A 26,927-nucleotide genomic window follows, 5' to 3' on the forward strand; every position below is an offset into this window, starting at 1 on the left:
ACCTCAAAGCCCCCCAGGAAGGCACTGCCCCTGTTGCTGTTCCTTGGGCCCCAGACCTGCTCAACCCCCTCTCCCTCCAGGACTGCTCTCCTCTGCCTCGCTCTTTATCTGAACCAGGCTTAGTGCTGCTGCTCCAACCCAGGGCTGCTCCAGTAATGACTGCCTCCCTGGTGGTTGATTTATGCGCTCTTTGTGTCTGGGGAGGTTGACTTATTCAGGTGAACACAACCGGTCACCGAAAAGCTGCAGTGTTTTCATGCCATTCCGGTTCCAGAGACTTAAGGGAGGCCCAAGACCCCCTCATCCTGGGGCAACACGCGGTGTCAACACCACCCGGGCGTGCAGACCGTCTCGCCACTCCCGGCCACTTCCCTTCCCTCTCTCTCCCAGTGAGCTGCCAAGGCTTCCGCGGCAGAAGACAGTGTCAGCCCCAGGAAGCTGTGAGAGCAATAAAAGATCTCAGTGTTTTCTAGGTCAGCGCCTGATCAAGCCCCCACTTAAACAATAATCTTGCCATCGCATCTGCAAAACCCTAGACTCAGGCCCCCAAAGGTTATTTCATCAATAATTCCTGAGCTTGCCTCCGGCGAGAATTATCCCCAGCAGACGCTCCAGGCCGTCTCTAAACGGGCTCCCGGTAAGTACTTCTTCGGCAGGAACCATTAATATTGTCGGAGGGGAGGGCGGGGCACGAGGGGTGGAAGTGTGCGAGCTGGGGAGGGCAGGAGGGGAGGAGAGGGAAGGCGGCGGGGGCAGGGAGGCCAAAGCGGATGCCACCTTTGGTCTGGCAGGGGGAGCTGCATTAATAAAAGTGCATTAAACCAGAACAAGTGCGTGCCTTCTACGTGATGATAAACGGCCTCACTGACCAATGACACTGTGCATGAGATCTTTCTGGAAGCCTTAGCCTTCGGCCTCCCCAGGCCCTCACTCCTCTGCCGTTGGAATGGGCTTCTTTGATTTACTCAGTGTATTTACCAAGCAATTTGCAAGAGCAAGTAATTACTCCTCAGTTCATTGACTCATAGGTGGGAGAACCACTTAGGTGCTCCTGTTTGACCTCCGGCCAGCCTTCCAGAGCTTCTTTGGACCATGGTCCTATTAGCATTTAATTCCCCCCAGTCTTCAGCAGTGCAGGCGTGGTGGCGCTGCTCCCAGAGAGCCGGTCCCTCTGCCCAGTTGCTTCTCTCGGCTCTGAACTTTTTACAGCTGTGCTTCCCATCTCCGGCCCCAGGCTGACAGCGAATGCACCTCGTCTCCCGGCTTTGGGGGCTTTGGGTGACGGTGATTAATTTCCTTCCTTCATTTATACTGTTTTCGTGGAGGTATTTATAGACTGTGATTGTGTTCCCTCTGAGCCGGATCCTTTCTCAACTATATAAATTTGCCTCACTCGCGCTCTCCTGATACGACTTATCTGCTAATCCCTGGAACATTTGTTGGTATTTACGTTTTGCTTGGGTTTTCTGCACCTTTTCTAAATTGCACAGACTGGGGCTGCTCAAGCTGCCTCTGTCTCGGTGCTGAGCAAGGAGGGCTCACCTCTCTGTTCTCACCCGTTCTCTCCTGGGCGCCCCAGCCACTGAGAACCAGAAAGATGGCACCAGGTGGGGAGCAGGTTAACAGATGGCTTATAATTATAATACACGGGCACCTCCAAAGGAAACAGGGTCATTTTTCAAGAGTCTTTTTTTAACCAAAGTTCTTTGTTTCAATTCTCACCCCACCCCCCGTCCAAAAGAAAGACCTCTACTTTAAAAAAACAAAAAGAGTCAACAGTTATTTCTCCAGGAATAAGATCATAAAAGTCCCCCAAGTCTTCATGGGAGAAAGAGACAAATACCAAGGAGGGAAGGGGTGTGACAGAAGTGGAAATGGAATTGGCGATTGCTTCTGTAACTCTGCTTAACAAGTCCAGGCTGGCGGCTGAAGCTGTGAAGTCCAGACTACCTGGGCCGTGGAAGACCCGGGAGATTCTAACCTCAGCTTCTACATGAGGAGACCAAGCTCAGGGCTGGGTAGGGGAACAAGTGCATGTTTTGATGGCATGCATTGCTGTGGTTTGGAAATTAGTTTGGGCATCCCCCAAAGACCCATGTGTTAAAGATTTGATCCCCAAGTCTTATGTTACTGGTTACTGGGTTAAGGCTGGAGACTTGATGTAGGGCCTTTTGGAGGTGATTAGATTGGGTTAGGCTGTGGGCTGATGCTCCGCATGATCTAATCGGAGTGAGTTTCTTAGGAGAGACCACACCAATGTGCACCTGGCTCACCAGGCGATCCCTCCTCCACAAGGCTCCCCCATTACCAACCTCTGGCCAACCTCTGGCCAACCTCTGGCCTCACTCTCGCCTGGGCCGAAAGGTGTGAGCCACAATAAAGCTCCTTTTTCATAAGCAGCTTATCTTAGGCACTTGGTTATAGTGATGGAAAGCTAGCACGCTTGTCTCGGGTTCCAACATGTGTCTTTTTGCCTATCTGCTATCAGTGTCCCAACTTTACTGAGTCAATGTTCATTTTCTCATTTGTAAAACCAGGAAGGTATTGCCTACTAGAGTACTTGGGTACTAGGCACAAAATAAACATTCTTGTTCTCGAGGCACAGATCAATGAAGTGACATGCCCAGTGCCTCCTTGTCAACCCCAGGGTCAGAACCCAAGTTTTCACTTACCATTTTAGGGCTTCTACTATGGAACTTCCTCCTCAAATCTACCCCGATGATCACATTCCTAGGAGCAGTCCATGAATTGGTGATGTTCTCAATTATGGTGCTTTGGCCAAAAGACACTTGATGTTCCCAGAGGAACACTCTGACTGTCTTTGGAACTGGGGGCTCAGGGGGAGGGGTCTGGTGGAGACAGACGTTGAATGCCACATGACCTTGCCTGTGAATGTAGCAGCTGAGCCTTTCAGGGAGCAACTGGGCTGGGCTGCAGTCACCAGTCCAAGTGGCAGTTGAAAAGGTTCCTTGGAACTTTTTACCAGGAAATACCAATCAGCGTTTCTAGGCGCTCTGCTGTGTGGTTTACCAATGCCATCTAACTTACCCCCTCCCCTACAGAAAGAAGGCATATTGCTTTTCATTCTATAAGTAAGAAAGCTGAGACAAGATACTTAAAAACATTTGTAGGAAGAGAATGAAAAGATATGTTCATTTTGGTGCATAACACTTGAAATCTAGGCATACTTTTTTTATATAATAACCATCTTCTATGAACTATTTGAAGACCCCACGAGTGGAAGGATTTCAAAAGTTTTTGGCACAAAATAAGCTCCCCTCTCTCTCTCTTTCTCTCTCTCTCTCTTTTTTTTTTTTTTTTTTGACAGGCAGAATGGACAGTGAGAGAGAGACAGAGAGAAAGGTCTTCCTTTTGCCGTTGGTTCACCCTCCAATGGCCGCCGCGGCCGGTGCGCTGCAGCTGGCGCACCGCACTGATCCGATGGCAGGAGCCAGGTGCTTCTCCTGGTCTCCCATGCGGGTGCAGGGCCCAAGCACTTGGGCCATGGCAGAGAGCTGGCCTGGAAGAGGAGCAACCGGGACAGAACCCGGCGCCCCGACCGGGACTAGAACCCGGTGTGCCGGCGCTGCTAGGTGGAGGATTAGCCTATTGAGCCGCGGCGCCGGCCAAGCTTCTTTTTTAATTCCACTTTCCACGAATATTTTGAAGTCCTCTCATGTATCAGAGATTGTACAAGTCATCAAATGGCAAAGCCCAGGTCCTCAGTGGCCCAGGCTCATACACTCTGTTCTCATAAGTGGGTTAATGAAACCCACAGTGGCTAGCACTCTAGGGGTGCTTTGGTCTATAGGGCACCTGCCTCATCAACACATTGATAAGTTTTTCTAAATCCACTTAAGTTTCTCATCTTAGTATGAGTTTGTCTAACTTGGATCTGTTCGTCCAGCTTTGTTTTGTCTTTGGTCCATGCTGTGGATTTTACCAGGGAATTGAAAGAACTTCCTCGCCATGTCAACAGTATAGACGCCCTGTCTGAATGCATCCTGTGGAACCATAGGACTCACACTGGATGACCCTTCTCAGCTCGTTCACTGCACTCTCTCTAAAGCCCAAATGCCCAAGGAAGTAAAACGTCTTATTCTAAAAGGGCCTCAAGGACAGTCTGCCTTGGTGCACCCTCTCCTTGACTAACAACTCCTCACAGCCAGAGTTGTGATACATAATCAGGATGTCTATTGCTCTGAGTGAACCACTTTTCCTTCTGTTCCATTCTTGCTGGCTCTGGAGAGCATCTGGGAAGCTTTCAGTGTCTCTGTTATGAACTTGAAAGCTGTGTTAAAAACACTGCTCAAGTTTCTCTTCCGCCAGCCAAATAAACTTGATTCTTTCAGCATTTGTCACAGAGAGAGATGATTTTCTACACATCCAGCCGTTTGCTAAGAGAATTACAATAATTTTGGAAGGCAAGTGCTTAGCGGGCAAGAGTGACCATGGGTTAAAAAGCTGTGCGAAGTAATTATCACAATGCCTGCTGCAAGTGGATTCTTACTAAATTTGTTTTTGAGCAAAAAAAGAGAAAAGAAAGACCGAGAATCACAATAGATTCTAGTGTCTTTCTGAATACAGGAAGGAGAAAGCCAGAGAGGGGGGAAAATGAAAGAGTTAAATGAAAGAGGATGAATGCAAAAAGCAAAAAAATAGATCCAAGTCCATGTTCATCAATTTATGTATCGCTCCTTTTTTTTTTTTTTTTTTTTTTACAGATTTTATTTAACTGAAAGGCAGAGTAACAGAGAGGATGAGAGAGACACAAAGACACACACACACACACACACACACACACACATATATAGAGAGAGAAAGAGAGAGAGAGAGAGAGAGGCAGAGAGACAAAGAGCTCTTCCATTTGCAGATTCACTTCCCAAATGGCCCGATGACTGGGGCAGGGCCAGGCTGAAGCCAGGAGCCTGGGAGTTCGTCTTGGTCTCCCACATTGGCGGCAAGGGTCCAAGTACTTGGGCCGTCCTCTGCTGCTTTCTCAGGTGCATTAGCAGGGAGCTGGACCAGAAGTGGAGCAGCCAGGATTTGAACTGGTGCTCCTATATGGGCTGCTGGCAACACAGGCAATTGCTTACCATGCTGTGGCACAATGCCAGCCCCTATTTGTATTTTCCTGTGAGCCAGGGTCACAGAATACTACAGTCAGTAAGAATGTGGGCTTTAGGATAAGAAAGAGCTGGCTTCTAATTCCACCTCTGCCTCAGGGTGTGACCTTGATCAAGCTATTTCATCTGCTTGTGTCTGCATTTCTTTTTAGTAAAATAAGGACAATGAGGCTGTCACTGGGTTATGAAGAGGGAAGGAGATACTGTGTTTAAAATATTCCCCAGGCTCATAGGTGGTATTCATTTCTTATTATTCTCTTAAACCACAAAGCTACTTCTGGGTCTTGGCTTTTGAAATTGTCCTTAGGCGCCTTCTCCTCTTTGGATTTTGCGGATTCCTTTCCTCAAGAATTGAAAAGATGGCTTTAAAAACTGTCAGGATTAGCTGGGCATTTGTGAGTTCAAGGGATCCTAGATGCGAACTAGCTGATGAGTTAATTATGTAGCTGTGGAATTAACATTATCATCACTGTGCTAATAATAATGATTGCATAATAGCATTATCCCTATAGCAGAATAAGTCCACTGGGTGTTGTACCTGAAGGCTGATGCAGAACTACAGAACACTTAACTCTTTCAAGTGCAATTTCCAAAGCTTCCGTTGCATGGGGTATCTTTGGTATGCTCATGAATACTACCCTCCCCCAAAAGAGATTCACATGGGAGAGAATGTCAATTTCATTTCTCCTGCAAAAGAAACTGAAATTCATGGCTCTTACTAGCTGTACCCCTGAACAAGGAGAGATCTCTAGAAGTGGGGAGCATGAAAAAGAGAAATTGGCTCTGCGAGTTTCCTTGGAGATGTTAGGAGGAAGTGGAGCGGGGAAGGCGGTGTTGGAAGCAGGGGAAGATGTTGATGGAGATGCAGCCCTTGCTCCTCTAAGACCTGCACCCTTGGATGAAGGAAGCAGCAGACACCTGCAGTGAATCTGCTTTCTGAGCTCCTCCAGGATCTCCGGAGGGAATGGTAAGCTCTCTTTTGGCACAGAGGCCTTGGGGTTCTTGGGTATGAAGGGATCAGAAGTGTCAGCCCTCCAAAAATGGGTCTCCTTTCCTCAAGTCACACTAGGAGAATGCACTCTAGGAGCAGTGTGAGCCCAATAAACTTGCTCTGTGGAACCAGAGGGGAAAACAAGTGCCCAAGGGCATCAAGTACTGGTAAGTGCTTGCATGCCACTCCCCACACCAGAAGCAGCCCCTCAAATCACAGCAGCCTAGCTCGGGTCAGCCAGGGCAGCTCTCACAGCTGCAAAGGGGCCTGTGGCGTCCTCTCCGGCTTGCAGTCTGTCCAGAACCAGATGGAAGGGTCATTCAGTTACTCTGAGGAGTCACAGCCTCTCAGCCTGTACCACTCAAATGTAGACAGACCTCATCCCTAGATTATTTGGTTAAAAATACAAGCAGAAATAGGATGCTTGTGCTTCATGATGCATGTTTTGGAAAAGATTTATTTTTTATTTATTTGAAAGGTAGAGTGACATAGAGGGGGGTAGAGACAGGCAGAAAGAGATCTTCCATCTGACTATTTACTCCCCAAATGACTGTAACAAGTCGTGGCTGGGCCAGCCTGAAACCCGGAGCCTGGAACTCTATCCTAGTCTTCCATGGGGGTGGCAGGAGCACAAGCACTGGGACCATCTTTTGCTGATTTCCCATGCACATTAACAGGGAGCTGGATCAGAAGCAGAGTAGCTAGGACTTGAACTGGCACTCTGACAAGGGATGTCTGCATTGAAAGCTGTTGCTTAACCCACTGTACCACAACACCAGCCACGAATGGTGATTTTGAAAACTACCATTAAATAAAAGACAACTGCTGGGGACAGGAGTCCTCTTTCCACCTCTCCAGATGGAATGCTTAATAGCAATTCAATTTTCTAGTTTCTTGAATGGTACAGATCTAGTTCAGGTGGGAGCATCACCCGGTTAGCAGAGCATCAAGAACCTGGGTACTGGGTCTGCGTGTCTGCCTCTGTCCCAGGTACCCTGGATGACTCTGGGTCATCCCCTCACCTCCTGCCTCTTTATCTACACAATGGGAATCATCTCATCTACTCCCTCGTGAGGCTCCATGCACCTCCGTTACATGCTTGGAAATGATTAGATGGAAGAGTCCACAGCTAGTGTCAGTCTTACTAGAACTGTTTAATAAATATTTATGTCACCCAGTGAGATCATGTGTGGTGTTGGAAAGGTTTGTGTGTGTTCTATTTAACACAGGGGCTGGGAAATGAGGGGAAGTGCCTACCTTGTCACTATTTATCAGTCTTTGCTAACAATGTGAGATGGATGATGGCTGCTAAACAATTTGGTGGCAGAGCATCATAAACGAAGTCTGTTTTCCCTGGAAACTGCATAACCATTTGAATTAATTTAATTTGAAATATCAAATTAAATTAAACTGTAGAATAATCCCCAAGGGAGAGCATATTTCATTTGCAGTGTCTTTTGATAGAGTATTCCCTGCCAAAAGTTTTGCTTTGCATCTGGCTACAGATCTAAATTTATTGCATTAGCTTTGAGAAGATTTTTAATAGAAAGCGAGATTAAAGGAAAACTTGATGGAAAATAAAGATGTTCTGTGCTGAAAACAGTACTCCCTGGGACCCATGTCTCTGACTCCATGCACTCTGTCTGTCTGCCTCTGGTCTTCAACTCAGATGGCAGATCCAGGCTGGATGTTCTACTGGCGAGCTTTAGACAACGTGAATGGACATGCACTGAAAATATCAGAATGGACACAAGGTCTGCAAGCTGGATAACTTCTTCCCCAAGCACTGATGGGGGCAGGGGCGGTCAATCTCACTGGAGAAGCAACAGAGAGCAGAGACCAACATAAAAGACCAGTGTGAAAGGCACCAGGGCGCCTGTGTCAGGTGGCTGTGCTCTGTCCTCTTTCTCCATAATCTCTCCTCTAAGTGCGGTTCCCTATTAAGGTGTTGGGTCTACAGGTTGGGAAGAGAAGAGCTAATGGTGAATCCACCAGTTTCCTAAAATATAGGTCACCCCAAATCACCAGTTAGGAAATGACTGGTCTCTTTTTCTGTGGCAAGACATTGAAGAAAATTGCACTGAGCAGCTGCCTGCACGTTGATGCTGTGGGAAGAATCTATTTCCGCTTCCCGGTGAGCAAATACACAGCAGGGGGAGGCAGATGTGAGGGAAAGGTGTTTGCTTGAAACAAACAAGCCTGGCCCTTTAAGGAGGGTTTGTGCAGGCTTAAATTGGCCCCAAAGAAGCCAGCTAAGAGTATCTTAATCAAATTAAAAAGAAGTATTAGGCTTCAATCTCCCACACTTTAGTAACCTCTTCATTTGTTTTAAATCTTGATTGGAAGAATTACCCTGACAAGAAAATTAGTAGTAAGTCAATAAGTCTGTGGCCCACAGATAGGGTATTAAAGTCACTAGAGGGGGAAAAATAGATTCCATCCCAAGGCTCTGGCCTGCCCTGCTCAGCCATAGACATGGGCTGCAGGCAGTCCCTTCTTGATCCCGTGTATTGGAGTGGGTGGGGAAGTTCATTGTGATTTTAGCCATGAAGCCCTGAAGTGCAGGTAATCATATTTAAAAAGATAATGGACAGGGCAAGAAAAGAACCTAGCTTCATGAAAAAATTCTAATTTTCAGCAGTTGTGGCTGGAAAATCAATACCACTCTGCCATGCAAACCGAGAGCTGGACTTGATGAAGGCACTTCCTCCCCTGGCTCTCTCCCAAAAAAGAAACATACCAGAAAGTTAACAAAGAAAGAGAACAGGGCCTGTGGCAGCTGAAAGTCTGCTTAGCACAGTGCCAAGTTCCCTGGGTGCCTGTGGCCCCTGCAGCCAACTCCTGTCACCCAGGAATTTTCCTCAACGATGCTCCAATCTCAACTTTCCTTCCAAACTGTGTCTTCCTGGCAGCTTCAAGCCAGTCTCCTCCATGCCACCCATTTGCCTCCCCCCCGACCCTCTACTCCTACCCTGAATACTCACTCCACTCCACCACTCAGAGAGGTAGCCCCTCCCCTCAGCACCCAGTGCTAGAACCTCGTCCAGGACTGTTCAATCCCATCCAGTTGTTATCTTGAAATAAAGAAAGGTGTCATTAACCGACTGGCCAAGGAACAGGGCTCTTTCACTCCTCCTCGTTAATTTAGGGTGGCAGTTGTAGGCATATCAGGAGATCTCTGTTTTAATCACCGATTATGTATTTGGCCAATAAAGCTCATATTGTTAACATTAATATATACATATTTATAACTCAATGGAGCTCGACATAATTAAGTAGAAATGTTCAAATTAACAATGATGATAATCATTCAAAATAAGATTCCCCTGATGTCTTCCAGCCGACTACTCCGCCCCCAGCAGTGCCATGGAAATTGTGAGCTGCTGAATGCGGCTCTGCCCACCCCGTATTTAAATGCAAACGCTTCAAAGTGGCCTGGCAACTGTAACAGATGATAAATAGAATGATCATGAATGTCTTCATTGAATGGAACTGAATGGAACGTCAACTGTATTCTAAGACCTCTAGTTGGGGGGCGGTTCTTGAAGAGGAAGGGGAGTCCAGGAGGGCTCAGGACAAACGAGGCAGATGCGAGGATGGCAGCTGCCCTGGATGGCATGTCTCCTGTACGGCCAGCCAGTGACCAAGAGCAGGACAGATTGACCATCCGCCCAAACCCATGGAATGCCAGTGGCATTATCTCACAGCCCTGGAAGAGACTGGAACCATCTGCTCATCTTGGCTTTGGCGGTGACAAGCAACAGGTTCCCCGAGGAGGAGGGGGCGGCAGCTCTTTGGGCAGCAGGGGAGACCTGGCAACAAAAGACCTTTCCTTTGGATCAATCTGACATCTGTCCTCCATCCCACGTCCACTGCTAACGTGCCAGCCCAGCCTTCTCCCTTCCCCTTTGCTTTGTGCAGTGTGTATGCTGAATTAAGTTTGGAGGACTACTCCATGTTCTTCCTACATTCACTGCGGTGCCCTGTGCTTTTTCTCTCCAATTAAGACTCTAAGCTTCCCCTTTCCCTCCTCCCATAATGCCTTTGCAGTTCTGGGCATGGGGCTTTAGAAGTGTTTGCTGCAAGAAGGGATTGATGGAAAAATCCTCCAGACTCTCTGGGAACCTGGAGGAATCGTAGGGGAGCTGACTTGGGAATGAAGTTCATTTCTGGAAGACATCACTTGTCTTGATAATGTTGGTTCCCTTGAGTGCCTGACCAGACACATCTACTGAGACTTGGGGGTCTGTCTTCCAACAAACGTGGCTCCAAGTCTCACATTTTTTATATGCCATGTTACACACATCATTTCTGAACCTCTCAGAAGCCCATGCGTTTCTGAGCATTGGCAATCAAGCATAAAGTTCTGGGGCAAGCTGTGAAATCTCCGAAATGAAAATCAATTCCATCTCCATTTCATGGAGACTAATGTGGCATTTACAACATAAACAATCACTTCTGTTAGGGAGGAAAATTAAAAGCTGTGCTACATAAAGGCACAATGTTTAAAGTTCTGGTGGAAATGAGCCCTTGGCTTTGAGATGATTACAAAGAGGATTGGAAAAAGGAAGAAAGAAAAGAAAAAGCAGGTCCCGACAATTCAGAAGTGCGGGAGGTTTCCTAACACAGATTCGCTACGACTGACACCATGAGCCTTGGCTCAGCCTCTGGGACGGGAAATGAAAACCTTGGCAATTTCTTGATCACTGTAGAGAAAGTGTTTCAAGGGCTCCTGAAAGTCATGTCAGCTTCCTGTTCTGATGCTGTTAGAAGGTACAGTCTTTCCCTTGGGAAAAGGCTGGACGCTCACAGGTTGGGTAGGAGCCCAGAGATTCTAGAGTTCCCTCAAAAACGAGGTCCTTGGGGGTCTTTTGAGTCCTTGGTCTGGTGACACTTTTCATTATATCAACCCTTGTTTCCTGTTGCTATAGTAGGATCCCAATGTTTACAGCTGGAAATCAACCTTAGAAATAGAAAATAAAAAGTCTACTTGAGATTGAAACATATGAAATTAAGCTCAACTTTGTTCCTAGCAAAATTTAGGGTCCTAAGCAAGGATCCCAACGACTGAAGACTCGCTTTCCTCATCTGTAAGTTCAGACACTACACCATGTGATCTCTGTAAAATTTTATCATTCTCTCTTTCTGAGTTGGACTACAAACACCCATTCAGTTAGCCTCATGACAAGGGAGGTGAGGAAAAGATAGAAGCTGTTGTCAATCAGGAGATGCTCATTTGCATAACAAGATAATCACTAATTAGTCAGAAAGGCTTCCAAGACAGCTATGCAGGAGGACACCAGGGTTCCTACGGTGACATTATTTGGCTGAGCTCCTGTCCTTGGCTACTAAGGCTCTCAACGTACTAGCCAGTAACTTGTAAAGCTGCCGAGGCAAGTAAGAGCACGAACGTAAAGGAATCTTTCTCAATTAGCCATTTTTAGAGTGGGCTGGAAATGCTGTCTTGCCATCTTTTCAAGGTTTTGTAACAGTATCATGTTTGCTGTATTACCAGTGTCAGATGTACATTTTTCATTCTATTTTTTGTTCTGCATGAAATAATTTGTAGTAATACTATTTTGAGGGGTAATTATTTTCAAACCATTTGAAGAGGAGTCAGATGAATTTCTGATAAAGGTAGCCCAAGTTAATCCCAACCTGAGGATGGGACAAGCAAGGAACGGCTTGGATCCATATGTCAGCCAATCATCCCGTCAGACATCTTGATTTACTGTGATCAAAGAAGCAATTTGTGAGACCTGCTCTCCCCTCTCCCCACCAAAGTGCTAATCACCTTTCCAAGGCAGAAGATAGATGGGAAACACTGCACAAATTGCTTGCCGTAGCCCCAAAATGCTAATCACTTACAAACACCTAAATTATGACTTGATACCTTGCATGATAAGGTAAGAAAACAGTGTCGGTGCATGCAGAACTATTATTTACCGGAGTCAAAAATAACCATCCTATTTGCATAACTGTGGGACTAGATGACAATTTCTTCCTCAAAACTGCTTCTGTAGCAGAAAAAGCTTTGACCGATATGAAGTATGGCACGTTGCTATTTTTTTAACCCATACAAAACAGGCTGCGACCTCTTGCAATGAAACACTTGAAAGCTGATTCAGAGAACAGGAACTACCAAAGAAAACCATTTAAAATGGACTTTTTGATTGCATTTCCTTTGAGTGCATTGGGTGCTGTCTGGGCTTCCTAAGAGGGCCAGGTGTGCATCAGGGAGTCACTTGACCCTTTGGAGTAGAAAAAAATGATTTTTATCTCTTAATTCTATACTATCAAAGTCTCTCCTTTAACACTGCTTCTGTTAAATTAGTTATCGTTCCTACTTCACAAACGAGGAAACCAAGGCAGAAATGGGGTTGACAGAGACTTGGAGCCATGCAAGGCCTCAGGGAGAGGGATGGTAACAGGCTGTCAGAACCCTGCACTTGGCCCAGGGAAGGCTGCTGACAGACTCCCCCCGAGGCTCACCAGAGGGGACTGGGATAAATTGGCTTCTCAGGAGAGTTTGGGGCCTGTGGGGCATGATGACTCACTGGCTTACAGGTCTGTGGGAACGGGCAGCCTCCTCCACCCCAACTCCACCCCCTGCACCCTCGTCCTCCAGTGCCCATTGGCAGGTGACTGCTCAAGGTAAATGCCTTGACATGTGGGATTAGGAAATGGGAGAAGGATTGAGAAAGAGAAGGCTTGCCTGACGCCCAGAGCAGACGCTATGGTCCAGTCACTACATCAGGAACGCGGTTACAGTTAATGCTAGCTCCTTCTGTAGAGGTGTAATTACCAGTGGTTTCTGCATGTCGCCCAGTCTTATGGAGTACAGCAGGAGGTCCCACTCAGCTCCTGAGGGCTACTGCAGAGTTGTGATCTGTATTATTTTGTTTTGGTTTTACCTACATTCCTATAAAATCTCTGGGGGAGGGCCCTCCCAGAAGTTGCTCCTTACTTCCAACCTCATCTTCTGATGTCTAGTTCTGAATGTCCCATAAGTGCTGGTAGACTGGGTCTCCTGATTTTTCATTTGGGCTTTCCTTCCCTTTCACAGATGCCTGGTGAGTGCTGTGGCCTGCTTCAGGACCACATGGCCTGGGGAACTGGGTTAGACTGGGTTTCCAAGACAGACGTGTAATGTTCATTAGAAATAATGTCTAAAGACATTAATTACTGAGACAAAAATTACTAATTGTCTGTTAATAGCCATTAGTCCACTCTTCTTTAACTACTAAAGGACATCCTAAAATTTAATATAAACTGTGGCTGTCCAGAACAGGCTCTCCCTGCAGCTATGTGCTCACGTCTTGGTCAATGGGGAGTGAGCAGAAGGGCTGCACACAAGTTCTGGGCAATGCTCATCCCTTCTGTGTCTCTTCTTCTCAGTGACCAGAATCTAGGCCTGGAAGAGGGAGCTGGAGCATGCATTGTGGACCAGAGACCGAAGCTATACCTGTGGTGCAGAAACAAACTCTTTTTGGGTTACAGCATTAAGCTGAGCATTCATAACATGAGCCTAGATGGAGACCTTTGCTGTGGAGACCATCAGTGGAGGACTCAGGTTTTCAGAATCATACTCTGCTTCATCAACCTGTCTGGCAGGCTCTATGTAGCTGAAAGCTAAGAAGGTACTGGGGCAAATCTCCATTGACTTAAGGGCTATCTTTTGCAAAAGCTACTCCAACCCATACTTGGCCATGAATTTCTCCTTTACTTATTTGCTTCCCTTTGACTGTGGCTGATAACTCTGGGCATAGTTTTCATAGACTACCACTACTCAGGGCTCTGGGGATTCAAGTTTGAGAGCATGACAAGGTAGGAGGAGAGGGGCTATGTGTGCCTGGAGCACTGTTCCAATTCCCATCCTAGCTTGCCATGGCGGCCAGAGTGCTGGCCTGGGTTTGGGAGCTGATCCTGGCTCTGTCATTAACCAGCTGTGTGATCCTGAACAGCTCTACTCCTCCCTGAGCCAAATGAGGGAGTTAGATGAGAAGAGTGCTGAAGTGTCTTCCAGCATTGGCGTTCTGCAATGTCACCGCTCCATGACCAGTCTTGTGGTTGTGGTGTCAACCTCCACATGCAAAACACAGGTCCATGTCTGAGCTACGGCCTTGGCCAAGCAGCTCCACCCACTTGTCCTCTTCTACTCAGCACCAGGCAGCATTTCTGTGTAGGGGGCTGGGGGTGGGTGGGAGATATTATGAAGGTGACAGATGACAGGGCTCCTTCTGGGGGGTGGAGGGATAGAGCTGGTGTCTCTAGAGTGACACAATATACTCACACGGAATCCATGGGAATGACATAGTAAGTTGACAAGAAATGAGCAAATGCAGAGGAGTTAAAGCACAGGCAGGGTTAGTTGGGAGGTCAGCCATGGTGGGGTGTGACCAGCAGAAGTCTGGAACCTGCTCCTGGTGTTCTGCTGTATGACCTTGAATGAGTTGCCATGCTTTTGAGCCTCAGTTCCCCGACTCATGAAACAGGTACAGGAGGGATGGCTCCCAGAGCACTTGATACACTGGAGGCATGGAGTCAATTCCAGCTCCCTCACTCTCTCACTCCTTTTCTACCCTGCAAACCGCAGGCTCTGATTACGTGTCCCCGCTTTGCAGCTGACAAGCCAACTCCCTGTCCCTCTGCCTCCTGACTTTCCCTTCTCTTTTCCGGTATCTTTGTTCCTGCACCGCTGTTCTCCCCTCCCTGTGTACAGCAAGTTCTCCCATCATTGCTTCGAGCAGAGGGCAAGGAAAGGTGGAGTTATACGGATGCCCAGTGATATTTCAGAAGTGCTAATTACAGGCAAGATTATGCATGCCATTTGAGTTCTAAAGGGATTCAGATCAGAATGAATAAAACGCTAACTTTCCCCTGTCTAACCCGCTCACCCACACGCCCCGGGGCACAGTGAAACCCAACGTGGCTTCCCCACGAAAGGCTTCCAACAGCAGGTCATTCCGGTCCAGGGGCCCTCAGGGCCAGCGCCCACGGTCTTGGCAAATGTCGGGCCTGTCATGCGTCCTGCCTCTCGCCTCTCCTTGTTAGCTAGATGTGGTTACAAGGAAATGACTGCACTGGGCCAGCTCCTGCCTCAAGTGGAAGCTACACAGCTACAAATAGGTGGCCATGTAGATTCGGGGCTGTGCAGGTAAGCATCTTTTCTGGAAATATTGAGGGTTTTCTACTTCCACCTCAGCTGCACCCCCTGTACCCTGCTACTTCATGAGTTCCTACCAACTCTCTAGGTATCCATCCACCAAACAGCTTCCCACCCCTCCCATGAGTCTGTGTATGTGACTTTTCATTGGCATGGGCACATGCACACACTCACACACCCTCTCTCTTGAAAGGTAGGCCCTGCATGTTACTCCATCTGTTACTTCACACATGAGTGGAACACACTACCCAGTAGCGCAGAGTTTGTGCTGTTGGCCTCTGGGCCTCACAAACATGGCTGTATTTGGGGGGTGGGGCAACCATGGCACTCAGAGGTATAGTTCCCTCTTAGACTGGGCCAGGACAACAGTCCTATTTTCTTGGCCTGAATCCTTTTACCAAACCATCTAAGCGTCCCTTGTGTCAATCTTCTGGCTCTTTTTTCAAGGGTGGGAGTTTCTTGTTATAGATTTAGGAATTCTGGGTTACAAACGTTATGTAAGTGAAAGAATAAAAGGTATCGGCTTAGAGGACACAAAGGTGACAATCGTGACATTCCTGTGGATGGAGCAGAGACCATTCATTGGAGGTAGGAGGGTAATAAAGCGACTGAGTAGGAGAAGCACTGTAGTGCTGGGCACATGTGTCTCCTTTGTACTCTTGAGAGGGACTACCCTGGACACTCAACATTCAAAGGTATCTAATGAAAATGTACTGCATGTTCTATGTGGTGCTAGGGATAGCTGAGGAAGTAAATTTGTGATAAGAACTAAGCAAAATTATAAGACTCAGGTTAAGACACTTGCATCTATGTTGCAGTACCTGGTTCAATACGTGGTTCTCACTACTGACTCCGGGTTCCTGCCAATGCAGACTTTTGGAAACAGTGGTGATGACTCAAGTAATTGAGTCCCTGCCTCTCATTTGGGAGACCTGGACTGAGTTCTTGGCCCAGCCCGGCTGTTGTAGGCATTTGAGGAGTGAACCTGTGGATGGAACTCTGTCTCTCTCTCTCTCTCATTCTGCCTCTCAAATATGTATCTCAATCTTTAAGCCATCAGTGATTCCAGAGGTATATGAGAAGCCTCCAATGATCACCAAAACCCTCCCAGCCCAACCCCATTCCATGGTTCTACACTCTTTTTACTGATTGGATATCAGTCAGATATCTGTCAAATGGAGACCACAACAATGGACAATGCTCTAGTCTTTTTTTTTTTTTTAAAGATTTATTTATTTGTTTGAAAGTCACAGTTACACGGAGAGAGGAGCAGCAGAGAAAGATAGAGAGGGAGGGAGGGAGGGAGGGAGAGAGAGAGAGAGAGAGAGATCTTCCATCCGAGGATTCACCCCCACAGCCAAGCTGCACTGATCCAAAGCCAGGAGCCAGGAGCTTCTTCCATGTCTCCCATGCGGGTGCAGGGGCACAAGGACTTGGGCCATCTTCTACTGCTTTCCCAGGCCATAGCAGAGAGCTGGATCAAAAGTGGAGCAGCCGGGTCTCGAACCGGCACCCATACGGGATGCCAGCACTTCAGGCCAGGGCGTTAACCCGGTGCACCACAGCACCAGCCCCAATGCTCTAGCCTTGTTACATTGCTTTTGAATATGTCTATGGATGAGTAAAGCCCTCATCACAATCCTACAGAGAAGAGCCCCTAGGTTCTCCCCCACTCTCACCAGGCCCTCTCTTACACAGGGCAGCTCCTGGCTGTTGACATTGCAGAGGTTCCTGAGATGGCAAAGGAAAGGGCAACGCTTAACACAGGCCAAGCCCCCTGGAATAAACCCATCGCAGCACTGGCTCAACCAACTCTTGCAGTGTATACTGCTTTTAATTTTCCTTATTATAGGTGTTCATAATGCTTTATCTCAACAGGTCTTCAGCTTCTGCATTTAGCTGTGGAACCAACAATGTTCAGATAATTGCCGGGTCACCATTATTTACTTCTTACAGCTATCTCTTTTGAAGAAAGTCCTTTCACCCCGGGCTCCAGTCAGAGGGCAATACCATAATTTTCTTCACTGTCTTCCTTTAATGAGGTCAAGGGTCAGGCAAAGGGAGTCAGGCAGTTTTAGAAGACGTGACCTCGCCACCAAGCTGACCTCAACCAGAAGAGTTAAGCATAACTCATTCCTCTGGGAGATTGATGGCTCCTGGCTCTCGCAGCCTGGCTGAAAGGTGAGAAAGTGATTATAGCCAGGTCCTCCAGCTAGGTACAAGTTCACCATTTCTTTTCTCAGTTCAGTTCTCCTCCTCCCCCAGCAATTTTCTACCCAGGAAAGGAAGCACCCCCTACCCCTCTAGCCCCGTAATCCACTGCTCTGCCATGTCCACCGAAGCTTCAGTTCTCCGAATCCAGCAGGAGCAATCTGAGCTGGTCCACACGAGACGGGTGCTGTTAGTGAGCAAGCTCACCTCCTTGTTTTGCTGTTTATTTCCAGTTTCTCGTAACCCATCGCTTTTGCCATCCCTCCAGGGATGGCATCTAGTATCATTTCCTCTCTAATGTGGTCTGTGGGTAAAAACGACCAACTCTTAGGGTGTCTAAGCTACCGGAGTCTCTCTCTGCCTCCTCCCAACTCCACTTCCTCCCCTGGTCTTGCTGCCCCTCGGTTGGTTGAGAACAGTAGGAGCCCATAACAGACAGCATGCCATCCATTTCTGACAGCCTTGGTGCTGTAATATGGGCCTGCCAAACCCATTACGGTAATGACAGCATTGCAGAATTAGAACACTCACTCCTACATACATAGAGAAAACAAAGATTGAGGAGGGGAGGGCAGGGTTGGACTTTTGTTCTATTTTGCTTTCTTTCTCTTTTCTCCTCCTAAAACATGACATTGTCCTCTGTCTTTTCTTTATCTTTTATTCTGTTAAAAAGATAAGCAAGCCTGCAACTGTATATCCCTAACTCAGTGAACAAGTTTTCAGGGAATGCGATGGTATCTCTTGGGTCTTGGGGAACCATCCAAGTGAGATTCCTGGGCCTCACAGTGGAGCTGGTTGTAGCGTCTGTCAATCCATCATCATTTCCCCAAACCGGGCATATAAATGAGGAAGCTCTTTACTGGGGCTTAGAAAACCTCTATAGGCACTTACAGAATTAATGCTCTGCCTTGGGCTGGGGCAGGGGGTCGCAAAAGCTTAATGATCATCTTTTTGACTGGGGATCATAAAATGCTGTTGGTAATTGTGATAATTAAAGTGATTTGCTCACAGTAATTAGTCCCCAAGACTCCCTTGTGCAGTAAGACAAAGAGATCACTCTGTATTGCATATGGGCAAACTGAGGCCTGAATCAAGGCCCCTGCACTCATCCTGTTTATCCACTGGAGATTGGTCCAGGCAATGGCCTGGGGGCTCTGCATTGCGGGTGGGGTGCATGCTGGGGTGGCTGCTTTGTGGTAACGGGGCATTCAACTTAATGCAACAGAATGACCTGCGCACAGGCCGTTGGGTGTGCATGCTTAGGAACAAGGCTGGAAGCACCTAACCGTGGAAGTGCCGGCCTTCCCATGGGGCATCCCGCTCAAATAGGAAGACAGGGATGGGCAGTTCACAGAAGGGCTCAGGAGGAGATAGTGAGTCTTGGAAGCAGCTTTACCTACCAGGCTCCCAGGCAAAGGGTTTGAGGACCACTTGGAATGGCTGGAGATGTTTTCTACTAAATCTAATAGGAAGGAGCAGCTGGCATCCTTAGGGCAAGAGGCAGAGCTCACATGGTTAATGATCAGGCTGCAGAGACCCAGGAGAGCCCCTGAGCCCTTCCTCTGTTGTGACCACTGGGTTTGCTTTGGGGACAGACATTCTCAGGGACTGCCAAGGCCAGGAACTTAGATGGGCAATGATTCCAGGGATTCAGGGAATGTGGCAAGGAGTCTTGGGCCTTACGTGTGAATCCTGGTCCTGCTGCTGTGGGCTGGGTGACCTTGGAGGAGGCTGTTTGCCAGTGAATGGTGATAAAGGCACTCACTGCATAGGGCCATGGTGGGGACTGAGTAGGGGAGGCACTGTAGTGCTGGGAACATGTGAGTCTCCTTCTTTTTACTCCTGTGAAGGACTACCTCAGACACTCAACATTCAACGGTATCCATTGAGAACCCACTGCATGTTCTGTGTGGTGCTAAGGATGTTTGAGGGGGGAAATTTGCCAAAAGAACCCAGCAAAAGAATGGATGTATAGATTATGTAGAGTTCTCTGCAGAAATTGGTTACTGATATGATGGGTCTTGAATCAAGTTCATGGAAAATGAGCATTAAAAAAAATGCACGGATTTAATTTTTTGCATCAAAATAAGCTTATCTTTTAATTCCATTATTCCAAGAACTTTTTGAAGTCCCCTTGCATGTGGCTGACAATTTGTTTGGTGAGATAAGGCTTAGGCATAAGACACTGTCAGAAGCCAATGCCAGGTGAGAGATAATCACATCTAAGTTGTCTGGCTAGCACGATAATTTCTCTAATGTCCCTAACAGAAGGAAATTCAAATAATCTTTATGGCATCCTGTGTGGTTGGCTCCTTGAATACTTTTCCATCCTTAAAGCTTTACTGTTCCTCCTATCAACCTTGTCCAGAAACTATTATTCATCCCTTTATTTATTTCATCTGTTCATCCATCCATCCATTCATCCCTAATATTCCACAAATAACAGTATCTATTATGTGCATACTGTGTGTCCCAGGTCTCTGGAAATGCCTGTGAATCAAATATGCTGAAGTTATCATGAGCTTATGGTTTAGTGTGTGTAGAAGAGAAGGACATTGAGACATAAATAAGATTCAAACAATGAGAAGTGCAAGGGAGGAAGTAAGGCAAGGTGATGAGATAGGGAGAGAGTGGAGATGGGTTGGAGACTACCTCAGATGGTGTGACCAGAGTGGGTCTCTCTGAGGATGTGACATTTGGGCTGAGACTTGAATATGGCACGTGGTGGTGATAAAGCCAGGGAGAGAGAGTTCCAGGTGGGTGAAGAGCAAGTGCAAAGACCCTGAGGTGGGAATGATCCTGTCTCTCAAGAGCAGAAGGAAGCTGCTGTGGCTGGAACTTACTAGTCCTGGGGAGAAGGCCCTTATCAAGCCTATTAAGACATGCTATGGCATGATGGCATGATGTCTGAGCAGAGCAGAGGGTGGAGACCAGAGGTGGAAAACCATCAAACAAGGGAAGGTAAGAAGTCCAGAGAGCTTCCTGGGTGTGTGGGAGCCAGTGAAGAGTTTTAAGCAGAGAAGGAGCATGTTCAGCTTTGATCTCAGCATCTTTTTAGATGATCACTATGTGGAGTTTCCAAAGCACACAGTTTGGTGGTGCATTTCAGTGCTTCTGTCTAGGCTGTCACTGAGCTCGTCTTTGTGCATCTTGTACACCTGTGAGGTTCCTCACGGTCTCTGAGCTCTAACGCAGGTATCTTCCTCTCTGGAGACTTTCTTGTGCTTCTGGTAGACGCTTCCCTGCCAGGCACTCCTTTGCTAGTTCCCACACCTTCCACACACCTCAATATTGCACACAGCCTAACACCTGCTTACACATGTCTCCCTTAGGGAAGGGCTTGGGACATGGTAGGGGCTTAATAGACTTGATAAGGGCCAGTAGTCAGGGTAGGCTCCATAAAAGGAAATCTTGAAGGATGGGAAGAATTCTGGTAGATAAAAAGAGAGGCCAGAGTCACACAAATCCTGCAACATGAGCCATGACGGAATGACGGTGTCATGAAGAAGCAGTGCCCACTGCCAATGAAAACCATGCGACTTTTAAGACCCTCTTTTCCCCAGCACAACTCAAACACTGGCAGCTAATGAGAATGATAGATGTTGATTTGCATATGATGCTCATGCATTTTGCATATTTTTATTTACCATTGAAATGCATGGATAGACTTCTTAACCCACTCCTTCTTTCATTTAGCAACTTTTAATTAAGTTAATATCTTGCATGATGCTAGGCCCTGTTAAAGGAAAAGCAAATAGAAATCTGTACTTGATCAGCTCATATGCTACAGGTTCCAGGGAAGAGGCAGGAGGGTACCAGCGGTTTCCAGCTGGGGTTCTGAATCAGACAACTGGATCTACATATTTACTCTGATGAGTTGCCCAGTCCTGGACTTATGGACTTAACCCCTCTGAGCCTGGATTCCCTTATTTTTAAAACAATATTAAACAGTAGTTCCCCCACCCATGGGGGTATGTTCCAAGACTCCCCTTGGATGCTTGAAACTATAGATAGTACCAACCCTAAATACCTAATAACAAGAAGCTAAGTGACTAATGGGTGGGTAGTGTATACAGCATGGATACGCTGAACAAAGGGATTATTCATGTTTTGGGCAAGACAGAGTGGGACAGCATGAGATGTCATCACACTAATCGGAACAGTGCACAGTTTAAATCTTACAACTTACTTCTGGAATTTTCCATTTAGTAGTTATGGACAGTAGTTGATCTCAGGAAACTGAAACTGTGGAAAGTGGATCTGCAGAAAAGGGGAACTATGGTACACAGCCAGCAGAGTTGGCTTGGCAGAGTGTTGGGTACACAGAACTCTGAGAATAATAGCTGTTGCCTGTTGTTTTGCTCAGCTCCCTGTGTGTGGGAGGATTTACAGATTCCACTAACATATCCTGGTTGGACTTGGTATAGGTGTGTCCTGCTCCTTTCCTTCCCAAATTCTAAGACTTCAGATTCCAAACAAACATCAGCTGCCTATGGAACAGAGACTGAGCAAGCAAGAGGGAAGCCTGGGTTGGGTGAGGGCATTTGTTACCTCCCTGCCTGTACCTGTCCAGGGCCCACCTCCACTTGCTTCTTCAGTTGTAAGCAGAATCCATCTATTCTTTTCTCTTGCATTACACATGCCTCAGAGAGATCATAAATTGATTTCCCCACAGTACCTGTACCCAGATAAGCCTTCAATGTGCCTCCAAGACTTCTACCCTCCCTGCCTGTCACTTTTCCTGTCACCACAGTCACAACAGTATTTGGGGGTCAGTGAGTGGGCTGAGAAAGCTCAGATGTGGTGTGTGGTGTGATTCATTTGTGTCAGGGGATCCTGAATAGATAATAATTGTCTGCAGATGGCAATTAACAGAATCTTTTAAAAAATGCCTTGAAGGTATAAAACAGAAGGCAAAGCCCGACATGCCTGCTGTTGTAAGTGATGACAGCAGTGACCCATGATGCACAGGTTTGGAATGACCTGATACCTCCCCCCAGTCACGTCCAACCAGTTACCTTCCCTCCATCCTCATCCAGTCTGTGACCCTCTGTCCCCATCAGAGATGTGTTGGAGGACAGCTCACTTTGACTTGCCCTTCAAGCCCCTTCTTTGGCTCCATTCTGCATCCCAGGCTTGGAGAGGGAGCTGAAAATCAGTGCCACTTGGAACGGAAGGGGCAGAAAGAGGACCTCACACTGTTTGAGAAGTGTTGGGCTTGCACTTGCCGTCTCAGTCCATCCTTTGACAACTGGCAAACAAGGCAGATTTAGCTCCTCAGTTTTATTTTAACACTGAGGAATCTCAGGTTTAGAGAGGGTGGATGGCCTGGTCGGAGGCCATTTAGCAGAAATGAGTCAAGAACCCACAAGTCCCTACGTCCAAAGCCGGCATTCTTTCCCACCAGACAATGTTCTCTTTACTTCTCCTTCATATCATTTAAAATGGTTATTAATTATCCCTCTGCCTAATCATTTGCTTGCATCCTTTTTGGCTTTGTAGAGGTTGTACCAGGGCAAGGAGACATCTTTCCTGTTCAGCACAGTTATATTTGTGCCTGTCCATGATGACTGGATGATAGGCTTCGTTTGATGGTGACGAATCATTGGAGGAGACCACGAGACATCGTCTGATGTCAATCAACATATTTGTTAACAAAATGTTTTCACAAGAAGGCACAGATTTGGTCCTGGCTAGTCTGGGTAGACACGGACTTTGGGAGGAATTTACCTCTAAAATGGAGACCAAAAACCCATCTACAATTCCCTGTTTCTCCAGCAGAGCATGTGTCAATGAAAAAGAGGATCCTCTTGCTTTTGCTATACCTGAATATTCTCGCATGTGGTATACAGCTTCCTAAACTCCCTCCTCCCCCTGGCTTGCTAAGGTGGAGGTGGAAGCCAAGCCTTCCCACCTGACTGGAGAACAGGGAGGTAGTGGCTAATTCTCAAGGCAGACAGAGCCAGGGCAGGCAGGCTGTCACTGATGGAGGGAGCAGGTTGCAATGATCTTGATATAAATCTCTGGGTGTTAGTTGGGAGGAAAGATGCACCACAGATTAAAAACAGCAAACCATGGCAAGACTTTGTGGGAGGGAGGGGTTTAGGAAGAACTGTTAATTCCTTCCTGGTCAATTTCTATAAGGCCAGACCCCCACACTGGAGGCTGCAGTGTGGGGTTCTGGGCGAGAGACTGGCAAGCAGCACCTGTGGGGGGAGCCCAAGCCAGCAGCACTGCCCAGCAGAGCTGCCTGGAAATCTGAGGAATAGATTTGGGAGAAGGAAATCTTGGCCACTGCTCTTCTCACAATCTGCTTTTAAAGGGGCCTCCCTCACACCTCCTTGAAGCCGACAAGGTGGACAGAGGGCAGATGGGGCAGGTGAGCTGACTCAGAGTGGGTAGATTGGCAGGTCGGTTGCTCACTGATGTTTTTCAAAAGCATCCTTTGTACTCACCCCAGCCCCTCACTGCCCCTGCATTGGGAGAGGCCAGGCTAGTGTTCCCACAGTCTCTGCAGCCCCCAGGAGTGCAGTCATAGTACTTTCTGTCTCCCCCCACCCTGGGGTTTCTTTCCAGACCTCATGTAGCCATTTCCTGACTGTTAGTTTTCAGGGCCCCTGCCCCTAGCACCTGGGACATCCTAATGAAATCTTGCCAGTTGGGCTGGGGATTTGCTTGTTTGACAAGCTCCCAGGGTGATGCCTAGGAATGTTAGAATGCAGTTAGGTCCTGAGGGTTTGAGATCTGGCGCAAGGCAGGGGGAGCAAGGCAGGGAAAGATTTAGTGACATCGTTAATCCTGGGAGCTCATAAGGAAATATTTAGCGGCACCACTGATCCTGGGCAAACTGCTAAGGGTCTCATCATTCTCTGAAATGTCTCAGAAGAGAAAGGACAATTGTGTCTCCTTTGCCAGACCTGTTAGAGTCCTAAAATAGGAAGGAGGGAATCTTCGAAATCACCACACTTTACCTCTTGATTTTTATGGGCCTGTGATTAATTTTATGTGTCAACTTGGCTGGGCTAGGTGCCCAGATACTTGGTCAAACACTCTGGTTGCTCCTGCGAGGGTGTTTTTGGATGAGAGGAACATTCGGATCAGTGGACTCAGCGAAGCAGACTCCCTTCTGTAATGCGGGCAGGCCTTATCCAATAAAACAAAAGGCTGACCTTGCCAGAGCGGGGAGGAATTCTACCTGCCCTTGGCATTGGACGGCAATACTGCCTCCTGCCTGTTCTCTAGGCTGCTGGCCACCCACCCCGTAGGACCTGGACTTGGGAACCAGTTCCTAAAGTAAGTCACTCTGCATAGCATACCATGTTGGTTTTGTTTCTCTGGAGAACTGTGGCTACTCTGAGGCCCAAAAGATGCTAAAGCAGAGTCTAGATCCTAGGTCACTGAAAGATGTGCAAGTAGTGGACGTAATTCACAGCTGTCCCTAGCGGGAGAACCCTGGCTTCTGGACAGGTAGGGCATGGAACTCTGCATGTGTGAGATTGTACTGTGGGGGAGAGGAGGCTGGGACCCACACATTTTATTCATCTCTATTGTTCTAGCCCCTAATACTGCACCTAGCAGATAGTAAATGTTTAGTGTGTGATGGATGGATGAAAAGTGAACAAATATTGGGAATCTAAATTTATTTGGATTCTTCTGGGGACTTTCCCAAGCTCCAAGTTTACATTCTAGGGAGGAGGCAATGTTGCCTATTTGTTCATTCTGTACTCTTTCTCCTATTGGATATCTTTAAACTCAAGGAACCCCAGCTTTTCATGAAAGACAGAAAGAGTGTGTGTGAGAGAGATAGACAGACACACAGAGAGGCTTTCTATCCACTGGTTTATACCTCCAGATGCCAACAACAGGACTGGTCCAGGACTGATCCAGGCCAAAACCAGGACCCAGGAACTCAATCTAGATTGAGTGGGGTGAGGTGGCAGGGACCCAACCACTACTGCTGCCCTTGGGGGTGGACATTAGCAGGACGCTGGAATCAGGAGCAGAGCTGGGGCTCGAATCCAGGGTATGCGTATCCCACGTAGTGTTTCTACCTCTGTGCCAAATGTCTGCTCCCCCTTTTGAGCATCTTGACAAATAGGAGCAAGGCCAGGATGGAGGAAGACGTGATGGAGTCCCTGGAGACAAAGTGGGAGAGGAAGCACTTCCTCTTGGCTGCTCCACTGCAGGGACCTGTGTGTAGGCAGTTTCACTTAATCTTCATGTCAGCATGAAGAAGAAGGGAGTCAAGCTCTTCTGTCTTAAATACATAAAAAAGCATAGGAAATAGAGATGGGGGTTAGGGACAGGGACACTAACCCAGCAGGAAAACAGGCCCAGGGAGGATCATTTAACGGCCAGGAGGAAGAACTTCAAGTCCATGCTAACAGACACCAGCCACCACTATCAGGTACCAAGAGCCTGTGCATTGGGTCCTCTAAACAGCACAGTGGGGCCTCCCTGGGCCTTGGGATGGGCTTCGTCCCCTGATTCACAGATAGAAGGTGCCTTGGAAATGCCTGGCTTGGCTTCAATTATGGAATTTCGTTTTGGTTGTCAGAACTCTGGGCCTCTGGTTTCCTGTGTGACTTCACTTTGGCCTGTTGCAGTGTGTGGGCACAGTGTACAAATGATAGGATGGAGAGTGGATTGGGGCTGCCCACTCCTGCACCCCAACACTGTATTTCTAAGACTTGTGCTTCCCCCAGGGAAGAGGAGGAATGGGGCTCCTGTCAAGTTCTTTCAGCTCCAGCTGGAAAAACTCTCCTTTGGACAGCTGAGTCCTGGGGCTGGGTTAGTTTCTCTAGGGCAGAGCCTCTGACCCATCTTCTGAGCCAATTGGTCTGCATCCTAAATGGAAACCAAGCTGACAGCCGGGCTCCTGCTGAGCCCAGCTCCTCACCCCCCAAGCTTCTATTTTTAAAGTTGCTGCTCCTGCTCTTGGCTGCTCTTTAACGAGACTCAGGCAGTGTCTATAAGCTGCTCCACCCCGCAACACTGCAGGATGGACCCTTGCTGTCCCCCAGAACTCCTCTCTGTGGTCTGTCTTAATAAAATGATAACAGAGTTTCCCAACATGCTCTTGGAAACCACTTGTCCACTAGGTTTTCCTAAACAGCCAAATACTCTACAAATATCCAACTCCCCAGGCCCCAGAAGAGCTCTCATTCTAAGACATCATGGTATTTCATCTCCCAGATTTTGTCTAAAAGAATATGCAAGCTGTGGGAAGCCAGTGAAAGGAGTTGTGTGCCAGATGCGCTCACTTAAGGAGCTGATCGATTTTAAAAATTCAGATAGATGTGTTGGAAGTTGGCTCCCGACAGCAAAATGGGATTCTCCCCAGTCCCACTGAGTTAAGCACCAAGTTACATATCTTTCTTGCCAGCATGGATACTTCCAATAAAGCAAATGTGGTGTAGGGGATCCAGGCTGG

General features: G+C 47.5%; 1 protein-coding gene across 4 annotated transcripts in view; it reads right to left on the minus strand.

The window, feature by feature from the left end:
- KIRREL3 (kirre like nephrin family adhesion molecule 3) overlaps positions 1–26,927 on the minus strand; it is a 577,652-nt gene that overhangs the window by 319,908 nt on the left and 230,817 nt on the right. The window contains exon 1 of one of the 4 annotated variants that reach the window (XM_051818705.2): positions 2,673–16,389. The exons of the other annotated variants lie outside the window; for them this stretch is intronic. The gene's annotated coding sequence lies outside the window, so the exon portion shown is untranslated. Of the gene's footprint in view, positions 1–2,672; positions 16,390–26,927 lie in introns of those variants that run through there. 4 annotated transcript variants of the gene reach the window in all.

Source organism: Oryctolagus cuniculus, chromosome 1, assembly GCF_964237555.1.
Source record: "Oryctolagus cuniculus chromosome 1, mOryCun1.1, whole genome shotgun sequence".
Classification (NCBI taxonomy): Eukaryota; Metazoa; Chordata; class Mammalia; order Lagomorpha; family Leporidae; genus Oryctolagus; species Oryctolagus cuniculus.